Genomic DNA, 13,038 nt, shown 5'->3' with positions numbered 1-13,038 from the left:
AGTGACTACTCAACACTTATATGATAAATGACCTCAGATTACATTCCATAGCATGCTGCAGGAATAGCCCCAATGATCTCTAGATACAAATATCCTCAGTCCAGGTTGTGCCATCACCCATGACATGACTTCTACTGACATGGCCTGAACTCTCCTGATGGGGTAGAAGGCCTCCCAGTTTCTGATAAATGATGAGAAAAATATAGAGTGTCAAATATAATATAATATAATATGAAAGTATCTAGAGGAGAGGTCAGGTAAATCAAATTCAAAAATCATTTCAAGATCCCCACAGACTCCTAGAATGAATTATTCACTTCTTCTGATTAATTGCATAGGCATTTCCTGAGCACCTACTAAGTGCCAGGCACTGTGGGGATTTGGACCCTGACTTCCAAGAACTTGCTTAAAGTAAATTAAAAATTACACTTCAGGAGGTTTACAAGGCCAGTCAAAGTCTCAAAAGAAAGAGGGAGCATAGCTCTGAAGAGGTATCTGTCCTTTCTTCTTTCAGGAAATATTTATTGCAGCACCTATCTGTTGTAGGGAGACAGTGAGACAGACTCAGTCCCTGCCCTGATGTGGGGGACAGTTATTAATAACTGAAATATAGATGTATATTATTAAATAGTGAAGGCTATGAAGACATATTAAGGAAGATAAGGGATTAGAAAATGAGGAGATGTTACTGTCCTTTTGAAAAAGGTGATTGCAAAGCCTTTTCTAACCCAATGACTTTGGATTAAGTTTCTGAAATGGAGGAGTGAGTCAAGTGATCGTAGGAAGAGGGGCACAGAGAGGGAAGAGCCAGTGCAAACAGGAAGAAAGAGTGTGTTCCAGAAGCATCAAAGAGGAACCCCGCAGGTAGGAGAAAGGGGAGAAGGCAAGAAACAAAGTTGAGCCAGTCCAGGGGCCTGAGCTAATGACAAGGGTTTGGATTTTCATCCTAAGAAGGCGGGGCTGCACGGGAGTGACGTGTCTGACTGCCAAGCAGAGAGCGGTGTGTAGGAGGACCTGTTAGGGAGCTAGACCATGAGGACCTGGCCCAGGGATGGCCAGTGGCAGAGGCACTGAGACTGTCAAGGGGGGAATTCATTTTCTACACAGAAGCAACAGGATTTGTTGTTGGAAGAACAGAGTATGGAAGGATAGGAATCACCCATGACTGTGAATTATGGTCTGAGCAACTCGGGGTGGGGGAAAAGAGGGGCCCTGTCCTAACATGGGTAAAACAGTGGTAGCTAGAAAAAGGACCAAGATATGAAGAGCTGTTCCTTGACAGACGTTGATTTTACTAAGCAGGGGCTGGTGGGCGAGGAAACTGCAGAAGGCAAGAGGTAGAGAGGCGACTGTGTCAGGACCACCTGGCCCAGGCCAGTGTGTCTGGGGCTCAGTTCTTGCACCTGCTCAGCAGCTGGGGAAAAAGCCAGTGGACAAGGATAGGAGTGGCCTAGGGGACCAGCCTGGGTGAGGATGAGGACGGACCTCACCTTTTTTGGTTCTTTATATTCTCCTGTGCTGCATACTTTAGTTTACAAAACAATTCACTACTTTTCATTCTCCAAAACCTTAGGAAGAAGGTGGTCACAGCAGTATTAGAGTGTTATTTCTTGGGAGCAGAATGGCACTGGGATCAGGGATGTGGGCTCATTACTCTGGTTGCCTGAGTTGTAATCTAACTTGCTATTTACTGTCTGTGTGATCCTGGACAATTCACTTTACCTCTCTGTGCCTCAATTACAATTCACTTTACCTGTGTGCCTTGATTACACTGAAGTTGCTAATAGTATATAACTCATATGGGTCTAATGAATACAAAGCTGGAGGCATTTATTTACGGGAGAAAATCTACTCACAACAGTACAGTGCTCACAGAGTAATTACTTGATAAATATTGTTATTTCTATTTTTAAGGATGCTGTGTTTATTCTGAATATCCCTTAATAAGGGATAATGTTGATTGAGTCCTTCAAAGTGCCACAGAGTGTGCAAGAGTTGTAGCTTTCATGGTTATCAAAGGTTAATGAGGGAGACATGGGCAAAGCAGACCATTCTGATTTCAGATGTGGTAAGGGTAGGGGTAACAGATATGCCCAGGACATCGTGGGTGCAGTTTGATTTCGGAAGGGGCATCCTGGCGGAGATGAGGATGGAAAGCAGAATGCTTCAGCGTGGAAGTCCAGACTGTGGGGAGAGGTGGGGATGTGCAGAGGGACATGAGCTGGGCTCAGAAGCCAGAAAGAGTTTACTGGGGAGGTGGGAGGGGGGTCCCTACATAGTTGAGTCAAGTTTGAGGTAAGGAGGAGCTGGGATGGAAGGGAGGGGTATAGTCCATCTTGCAGCCTGATACCTCCTGCTCATTTTAAAGGAGCATGGAGGATTCTTAAGGATCCACTAATGAACTCTAAGCAAGTGAGGGTTCCAGTTATGTGAGCAGATGTCATAATCACAGGTGGGTGGTCAGAGAGGTGAGAGGTGACAGCTGGTCCCCATATCCTTGCTGGAGGTGTCACAGAGAAACACACAGACACCCACTCCTTCTTAGTGTCCCTGCCCCAGCTACCTCCCTCCCTACCTTCCCTCACCAGAGCAGCCCTGTGCTCAGGCGTGACTCAGTTGGCCCAGATGGACTCCCCAGCTTCCAGCAATGCCATGGCTACACTGATTGCAAAACAACATCTGGAATGAGACCCTGTGACATCAACTTCTTCTCTAGAAACGCCTAATATGAAAATTAAAGAAGAGGAAGTTGTATAAACAGCCAACTTGGAAAAAAAGTCCTTATTGGATGGGTTGTGTTTGGCACAGCCAGACCTGAGCAGATTACTGCCTGGGGGCATGCCAAGGCTGGCACGGACGTGAGGAATTCAGAGCAAGCTTTTGAGCCTGGGTTGTATATTAAGATACTGATGGGCTTATCCCTGGGGGAGCTTCTAGACCCCCTAGGGATGGAGTCACATGGCAGAATGTTAAATACCAGGTTTTCTAATTAACAAAGGAACACACATTCAATAGATTAAGCCCAGAACTTTGAAAGGAGGGAATAAGCAGACTCGCTGGCTACACCGAACCCGCTGTTTTTTTTTTTTTTTTTTTTTTTTTCAAGTGGAAAGAGTATTTTTAAATGCCCTTTAAGCAGAAAGTTGAGGCCAAAGGGAAAGGAGCTCAGCCAGGTTGAACTGAAGCTCCTAAACTCTCCCTCCCTGTTCTCTTTCCTCTTTTTCTTCTCCTTTATCTCTTGCCTCTTTTTTTCAATCTCTTCAAACATTGCAAAGCACCTGTTTTAAACTCTCCTTTAGGGATAAATAAACAATTTGATGCTGCACCCTTAGGGAACTTGTGTGTAAGCATGATTAATCCCTTCTTTGTTCCTTCAAGCTACAGCTTTGCTATTCAGTTTTCTTAAGGAAAGATCTTAGGCAGAAGCTGAGTAGTAGGAGGATTATATCCTATAAAGTGATTTCTAGGCCACTGTCTAGTTTGCTTTCTGTTACTAGATCAAACTGCCACAGACTGGGTGATTTATAAAGGAAGAAGTTTTGTTCACTGTTCCGGAGCCTGGGAATTCCAAGGACATGGCATCTGGCATTAGGCAAGGGCTTTCATGATGCATCATAACAAGGTGGAAAGTGAAGGAGCAAGCGTCTGCAAAAGAGACAAACTCACCTTAGAACAACTTTCTTTTGTGGCAAATAACTAACGTGCTCCAGCAATAACATTAATCCACTCATGGGGGCTCCGTCCCAGGGGCCCAAACACCTCCTGCTATGTCCCACCTCTCAACACCACTGCATTGGGAATTAAGGTGCTAGCTCATAAACTTTTAGGGGACACATTCAGACCATAGCAGTTACCATTATTTTCCCTAGAGCATTGCACAATACATCTCTCTTTATGGAATCCCCTCAAAGGGGAACAAGTACAGTTAACTTACTGTGAAAGCTAAGCAATCTCAGAAACAAGCAAATAACTCAGGCCCAGTTGAAAGTTTCCTGTCCACATCTCGAGGAAGTTCAGTGTGCATGGAGGAAGGACAGAGAGAGAGCTTCCCTGGAGAGGTAGGAAAGAGTCAGGGTAGTGGGGTATGAAGGCAGGATGGAGGTACAGGTGCTGAAGGGGATGGTGACGGGGAGTGGAGACAATGGGGCTGCTACAGGAGGGAGAGGGTGACTTTTCTACATCCCACAAGTAAAGCCTGGCCCCAAATTACAAAGGATCCTTTTGAAAGAAATTGTCAGAAAGATATTTTCTCATATTTCTTCTAGAAGCATTGCTGCTTGATCTTTCACATTTGGAACTTTAATTCATAGGAAATCAAATTTTGTGCATGTTGAGGGGTAGGGGCTTTTATATGTGGGTAGCCTGCTGGCCCAGCCCGGGTGTTCGGAAAACCATCTCCTGCCTTCGCTCAGCAGTGTTATCTCTTTGATAAGTCAAGGACCACAGGTTCAAGGGTCAGTTCCTGGTTTCTCCATTCTTCTTTGCAGTAAGAACATACTATTTTAATTCTTACAGCTTTATAGTAAGTTTTTTGATATCTGGTCATGTGAGTTTCACCACTTTGTTCTTTAAACTGAACTTGGCTATTCTGTTGAGATCTTTATTGGAATTGCATTGATTCAACAAATCAATTTGGAGAGAACTGACATCTTTATGGTGTCACATCTTTCAAGTCTTCCAATCCATGTACAAGATTTTCTTTTTCTCCAAAAGTTTGCTGTAGATTCTTTTGGTTTGTTTTCAACGTATCAAATCCTTATCTGATATTCTTGAATAATTACACTTCTATTTCAAATTTTATACTTTTTCTCCTCTGTTTGTCTGTAACCTACAGTACAATGTTGAGTAGAAGTGGTGAAAGCAGGACACTTTTTTGCATTGATCTCAAGAACAGTTTCATATTTTACTACATCACTATGTATGATTTTAAAATTTTATTTTTATTTTATTATTGGATTAAAGAAATTTCCCTCTATTCACAATTGGCAGACATGTTTTCTTCCCTCCTGCCCACCATGAATTGTTAAATTTTATGAAATTATTTTCTGCATTTATTGAGATGATCTTATGGGTTTTTCTATTTTATTCTTGTTTATTTGTAAATTATGTCAATTTTGAATGTTAATACAGTTTTGCCTCCCTGGAAGAAACTCAACTCAATTATCATTTTAATATAACTCTAGATTCGATACACCAACATTTTGATTGCTGCCTTTTGTGTTTGTGAGAAAGATTAACCTAAAATTTTCTTTTCTTGTAATGCCCTGTGTGATTTCTCAAAACATGGGTATTTTCACCTTTCCATTCTCTGGGATAGTTTCCCTAATATTGGTGTTCTACTTTTAAAAATGGTTGGAATAATTCACCTATGAACCATCTGGACCTAGAGATTTTGTTGTAGAAGGGTTTTAAATTTTCATTAAATCTATTTAATAGAAGATTTTTTCAGATTTTTAAAGTCTTCTGCAATCAGTTTTGGTAGAATGCATTTTTATTCCTGGAATTTATCTGAATTTTCATATTTATTAGCATAAAGTTCATAAAGTCTATTATATTTTATTGAAAATTGTTGAGATAATTGCATATTTACCCAAATTTGTATTTCTCTGTACCCTTTCCCAGTCTCCTCACTAGGTAACATTTCACAAAACTCTGGTATACTATCATAGCTGGCATAATGATGCTGATACAATTCCCTGATCCTTTTTGAACTTCCTCAGCTTAACTCATACACATTTGCATGCACTGTTTGTGTGTGTGAGCTACCTTTTAGACACTGATAGGAACTCTTGTGATGTGCATTGGTACTTGATGTCTTGGTTCCATTTCTTTCTTAATCTACATTATAGATTTCATCTCTCAAAGAACTTTTTTTTGTGTTTATTGAATTTCCTTGTCCTGTGTCTTCTACTTAATCAATCTTTACTCTTAGCTTTATCTTCTTTCTTCTTTATTCTTTAAGTGTAATTTTCTGTTTTTAAAAAAACTTTGTGAGATGGAAACTTAATAATTGATTTTCCTATTTTCTAATGAATGCACTCAGGGGTATAAATTTTGATGTGTCATATTTTATATAGACAGATATAGATACATTTTTATCTATTGTGATTTCCTGTATGATTCATGTTTTATTTAGAATTACTTTTCATGCAGTTGAAGATTTTCTAGCACATATTCTTCTCTCTCTCTCTCTCTCTCTCTCTCTCTCTCTCTATGTATTGATTAATTCTGAGATTAACTATTCTGTAAGAGTAACTAAGAAAAAAGAAAAGAATATATCATGAATGATCTTATTCATTGAGAATTTGTGAGGCAGAATATATATGTATATAAATGTTGTTGTTGGATGCAGTAGTCCGTGTTTGTCTTTTAGGTCAAATTTGATAGCCATGCTTTCCATTTCTTTATTATCTTTCTCAATTCCATCTCTATCAGTTACTGAAAAAAGTAAGCTAAAATCTCCCATTATGATTATAGAATTTTATTCTTTTTGTTCTGTTAATTTTTGCTGTATATATTTTGATACTTATTTTTATATGCATAGACTTTTGTAACTTTTTATATTTTCCTGGTGGATTAGTACTCCTATAATTTTTAAATAGCTCTCTTTTGCCTACGGATGATTTTTGCTGAAAAATTATCTGATATTGGCATAGCTTCGCCTACTAATTTTTGGCTAATGTTTACCTGGCATACCTTTTTCCTCTTTTTTGTTCACATATTTAAGGTTCATCTTATGTGAGCTGCACATATCTAAGCTGTTTTTATTCTATCTTACAATCTCTATCTTATTTTGTGGGTTTTGACACTATATTTTACGTAATTTTGGATGTGTTTGTATCTATAGCTACTCTATTACTTGTTTTCTAGTTGTCCCACATCTTTTATATTCTATTTTCTCTCTCTTCTTGCCATCTTTTGGGCTAATATTTTTAATTATTCCATTTCCTTTTCCATATCCTTATTCATTCTCATTTTTCTATGATGATTTTTATTAAAGTATAAAAATACATTCTTAACATTATCTCATGAAAATTGGTATTTTATATCAGTTCTCAGACAATGCTAAGAAGTTAGAACACACAACTCTATTTGCAATTGCGCACCTTTTCCCCATATTTTTTGTATTATTGTCATGAATTTTAATTGAACCTATATTTGAAACACCAAAGAATGTCATTATTATATTCAAAGTCAGTATTAATTTACATTAATTCTTTTTTCCAGCTTTATTAAGATATAAATGACAAAACTTACCATATTTAAGGTATATGGTATATTGTTTTGATACATGTATACATTGTGAAAGTAATACTACACTCAAACTAATGAATATATCTATCAACTTACATAGTCAAATTTGGGGTGTTGACAACATTTAAGATCTACTCCTTTATAAAATTTCGAATAGTGAAAAATTGTTCCTTTTCCACCGTATCCTCTCCAATGTTTATTATTGTTTGTATTCTTTCTTTATGTTTTTAAATTTTAATTTTTAAATTTATTTTTATTGTAAACAAGTGGAGTACAAATTGTTTCTCTGTTTGTACATGAAGTAGAGGCATACATACCATTTGTGTAATCATACATTCACCTAGGGTAAGGGTGTTTGATTCATTCTGTTATTTTTTTTCCTCCCCACCACCCTCCCACCCCTCTTTTCCCTCTATACAGTCCCTCCTTCCTCCATTCTTGCCTCCCTCCCACCCCCTATTAGGTATCATCACTCTCTTATCAGCAAGATCATTCGTTCTTTGGATTTTTGAGATTGGCTTATCTCACTTAGCATGATATTCTCCAGTTTCATCCATTTGCCTGCAAAGGCCATAATTTTATTATTCCTTATGGCTGAGTAATATTCAGCCATAAGGAATATATATATATATATATATATATATATATATATATATATATATATATATATCTCACAGTTTTTTTAATCCATTCATCAACTGAAGGGCATCTAGTTTGGTTCCATAGTCTGGCTATTGTGAATTGAGCAGCTATGAACATTGATATGGCTGCATCACTGTAGTATGCTGATTTTGGGAATAGGCCAAGGAGTGGGATAACTGGGTCCAATGATAGTTCCATTCCAAGTTTTCTAAGGAATCTCCACACTGCTTTCCAGAGTGGCTGCACTAATTTATAACCCCACCAGCAACATATGAGTGTACCTTTTTCCCCACATCTTCGCCAACACCTATTGTTGCTTGTATTCTTGATGATCGCCATTCTAATTGGGGTGAGAGGAATCTTAGGATAGTTTTCTTTTGCGTTTCTCTTATTACTAGAGATGTTGAACATTTTTTCATATGTCTGTTGATTACTTGTAGATCTTCTTCGGTGAAGTGTTTGTTCATTTCCTTAGCCCATTTGTTGATTGGGTTATTTGTATTCTTCATGTAGAGTTTTTTTTAGTTCCTTATATATTCTGGAGGTTAGTGCTCTATCTGAAGTATGAGTGGCAAAGATTTTTCTCCCACTCTGTAGGCTCTCTCTTCACATTGCTGATAGTTTCCTTTGCTGAGAGAAAGCTTTTTAGTTTGAATCTATCCCAGTTATTGATTCTTGCTTTTATTTCTTGTGCTATGGGAGTCATGTTAAGGAAGTCTGATCCTAAGCCAACAAGTTGAAGATTTGGACCTACTTTTTCTTCTATAAGATGCAGGGTCTCTGGTCTGATTTCGAGGTCCTTGATCCATTTTGAGTTGAGTTTTGTGCAGGGTGAGAGATAGGGGTTTAGTTTCATTCTGCTGCATATGGATTTCCGTTTTCCTAACACCATTTGTTGAAGAAGCTATCTTTTCTCCATTGCATGTTTTTGGCTCCTTTGTCTAGTATGAAAAAACTGTATTTATTAGGGTTTGTGTCTGTGTCCCCTATTCTGTACCATTGATACCTTTCTATTTTGGTACCAATACCATTCCATTTTTCTTACTATTGCTTTGTAGTATAGTTGAAGTTCTGGTATTGCAATACCCCCTGTTTCACTCTTCCTGCTAAGGATTGCTTTAGCTATTCTGGGTTTCCTATTCTTCCAGATGAATTTCATGATTGCTTGCTCTATTTCTGTGAGGTATGTCATTGGGATTTTAACTGGAATTGCTTTGAATCTTTTGGTAGTACTTTTGGTAGTATGGCCATTTTGACAATATTAATTCTGCCAATCCAAGAACATGGGAGACCTTTCCATCTTCTAAGGTTTTCTTTAATTTCTTTCTTTAGTGTTCTGTAGTTCTCATTGTAGAGATATTTTACCTCTTTGGTTAGATTGATTCCCAAGTATTTTATTTTTTCGAGGCTATTGTGAATGGGGTAGTTTTCCTAACTTCTCTTTCTGAAGATTCATCACTTATATATAAAAATGCATTGGATTTATGAGCATTGATCTTGTAACCTGCTACTATACTGAATTCACTTATGAGTTCTAAAAGTTTTATGGTGGAATTTCCAGATTCCTCTAAATATATAATCATGTCATCAGCGAACAGGGATAGTTTGAGTTCTTCTTTTCCTATTCGTATCCTTTTAATTTTTTGGGTTTGTCTAGTTGCTCTGGCTAGAGTTTCAAGGACAATGTTGAATGATATTGGCCATGGGCTTAGCGTAGATGGCCTTTACAATGTTAAGGAAAGTTCCCACTATCCCTATTTTTTCTAGTGTTTTGAGTATGAAGAGATGGTGTATTTTATCGAATGCTTTTTCTGCATCTATCAAAATAATCATGTGATTCTTAACACATGATTAAGAATCTGTTGATATGGTGAATGACATTTATTGATTTCCGGATGTTGAACCAACCTTGCATCCCTGGGATAAAACCCACTTGATCGTGGTGCACTATCTTTTTAATACGTTTTTGTATGCGATTTGCTAAAATTTTGTTGAGAATTTTTGCATCGATGTTCATTAAGGATATTGGTCTGAAATTTTCTTTCCTTGATGTGTCTCTATTTGGTTTAGGTATCAGGGTGATACTGGCTTCATAGAATGAGTTTGGGAGGGTTCCCTCCTCTTCTATTTCTTGGAATACTTTGAGGAGTTTTGGAATGAGCTCTTCTTTAAAGGTTTTGTAGAAGTTGGCTGAGAACCCATCTGGTCCCTGACTTTTCTTTGTTGGTAGGCTTTTGATGACTTCTATTTCATTGCTTGAATTTGATTTATTTAAGTTGTGTATGTTCTACTGGTTCAGATTAGGTAATTCATATGTCTCTAGAAACTTGTTGATGTCTTTGAGGTTTTCTGTTTTGTTGGAATATAGATTTTCAAAATAGCTTCTAATTATGTTTTGTATTTCACTCATGTCTGTTGTGATATTTCCTTGTTCATTCTGAATTTTAGTAATTTGAATTTTCTCTCTCCTTCTCTTTGTTAGTGTGGCTAAGGGTTTATCAATTTTGTTTATTTTTTTCAAAGAACCAACTCTTCATTTTGTTGATTTTTTGATTTTTTTTTTTTTTGGTTTGTTTCAATTTCATTGATTTCAGCTCTGATTTTAACTATTTCCTGTCTTCTACTACTTTTGGTGTTGCTCTGTTCTTTTTCTAGGGCTTTGAGCTGTAGTGTTAGGTTATTTATTTGTTGATTTTTTTCTTCTTTTATTGAATGTGCTCCATGAAATAAATTTTCCTCTAAGAACTGCTATCATAGTGTCTCAGAGATTTTGATGTGATGTATCTTTGTTCTCGTTTATCTCTAAGAATTTTTTTCTCTCCCCCCAATATCTTCTGTTATCCATTCATCATTCAATAGCATATTATTTAATCTCCAGGTGTTGGAGAATTTTCTGTTTTTTATTCTGTAATTTATTTTTAATTTCAATCCATTATGATCTGATAGTATATAAGGTAATATCTCTATCTTCTTGTATTTGCTAACAGTAGCTTTGTGGCTTAACATATGATCTATTTTAGAGAAGCATCCAAGTGTGCTGAGAAGAAAATGTATTTGCTCTTTGTTGGATGGTATATTCTATATATGTCTGTTAAGTCTAAATTATTGATTGTGTTATTGAGATCTATGTTTCTTTGTTCAATTTTTGTTTGGAAGATCTGTCCAGTGGGGAGAGAGGTGTGTTAGTCACCTAGTATTATTGTGTTGTGGTCTATTTGATTTCTGGAATTGAGAAGGATTTGTTTGATGTACATGGATGAGCCACTGTTTGGGGCATAGATAGTTAAGATTATTATTTGTTGCTGATTTATGCTTCCCTTAAGCAGTATGAAATTTACTTCTTTATCCCTTCTGACTAACTTTGGCTTGACGTCTACATTATCTGATATGAGGATGGATACTCCGGCTTTTTTGCTGTGTCCATGTGCATGGTATGTTTTTTCCCATCCTTTCACCTTTAGTCTGTGTTTATCTCTTTCCATGAGATGAGACTCTTGCAGGCAGCAAATTGTTGGATCTTTCTTTTTAATCCAATCTGCCAGTCTGTCTTTTGATTGATGAGTTCAGGCCATTAACATTCAGTGTTATTATTGAGATATGATTTGTATTCCTGGTCATTTGACACATTTTTTGTTTTGTTTTGTTTTGTTTTTTGACACGACTTGGTTTCTCCTTTATTTGGCTATTCCTTTAGGGTAGGTACTCCCTTTGCTGATTTACATCATTGTTTTTCATCTCTTCCTCATGGAATATTTTGCTGAGAATGTTCTGTATGCTGGCTTTCTTTTTGTAAATTCTTTTAGCTTTTGTTTATCATGAAAGGATTTTATTTTGTTGTCAAATCTGAAAGTAAGTTTTGCTGGGTATAAAGATTCATTTTCTTTCAGAGCTTGAAAAATTTGTTCCAGGCCCTTCTAGCTTTTAGGGTCTGGGTTGAAAAATCTGGTGATATCCATATTGGTTTTCCCCTGAATGTAATTTGATTCTTTTCTCTCACAGCCTTTACAATTCTGTCTTTATTTTGTATGTTAGGTATTTTCATTATAATGTGCCTTGGTGTGGGTGTGTTGTAATTTTGTATATTTGGAGTCCTATAAGCCTCTGGTACTTGATTTTCCATTTCATTCTTCAGATTTGGGAAATTTACTGATATTATTTCATTGAATAGATTGCTCATTCCTTTGGTTTGTTTCTCTGTGCCTTCCTCAATCCCAATATTTCTTAAATTTGGCCTTTTCATGATATCCCATAATTCTTGTAGATTCTGTTCCTGACTTCTTACCATCTTCTCTGTTTGGTCAACTTTGTTTTAAAGATTAAATATTTTGTCTTCAATGTCTGAGGTTCTGTCTTCCAGGTGTTCTACCCTACTGGTTATGCTTTCTATGGAGTTTTTAATTTGGTTTATTGTTTCCTTCATTTCAAGGATTTCTGTTCTTTTTTTTTTTTTTTCAGTATCTCTAACTCTTTATTGAAATGATCTCTTGCTTCCCGCATTTGCTCTTTTAACTGTTGATTGGTGCAATCATTCAAAGCCTGCATTTGCTCTTTCATCTCATCGTTTGTTTCTCTGATCATTTTAATTATGTACATTTTAATTATTCTGAACTCCCCTTTTGTCATTTCTTCTGCCATGCTGTCATTGGATTTTATTGATGTAGCATCTAGGTTTGTTTGGGACATTTTCTGCCCTTGTTTTCTCATATTGCTCAGGTATCTACTCCTCTATTACAGAAACTCTGAGATATTGCAGATTTCCTCTGTTGACTTATAGTGTTCCTGTAGATTTCCAATAACTCTCCTCCTAGCCTTTAGTAGCCTAAAGTCTTGGAGGAACTTGATAATGCAGTGCTCAACAAGGAAGCTGCCCCTCTAGGGGTGGTGGCCTTCAGGTGGGGTATATTCCCTGCTAGTGGGCAGAGGCACCTCCTCTTGTTGACTGATGGTCAACCAAAGGGGGACTAGCCTGTGGGCTGGGGCATGGCTGGTCTGGGTCTGTGTCTGTGGTTCTACCGCCCTGGTGGGAAAGCCTCACCCCACCAGGGAAGACTCACCTGGTGGGGAAGTCTTTCTGGGCAGCTGTCCTCCAAGAAGTTCCCTTTGGTTAGAACTACCACCTAGGCTGGGCAGCCCTCCTCTGTG

At 37.4% G+C, this 13,038-nt stretch overlaps 1 protein-coding gene across 1 annotated transcript in view; it reads left to right on the top strand.

Annotated features, from left to right (window-relative positions):
* IL16 (interleukin 16) overlaps positions 1 to 13,038 on the top strand; it is a 112,634-nt gene that overhangs the window by 25,792 nt on the left and 73,804 nt on the right.

The sequence above is a fragment of the Sciurus vulgaris genome (assembly GCF_902686455.1).
Source record: "Sciurus vulgaris genome assembly, chromosome: 2".
Lineage (NCBI taxonomy): Eukaryota > Metazoa > Chordata > Mammalia > Rodentia > Sciuridae > Sciurus > Sciurus vulgaris.
This window is presented reverse-complemented; position numbering and strand designations above follow the sequence as displayed.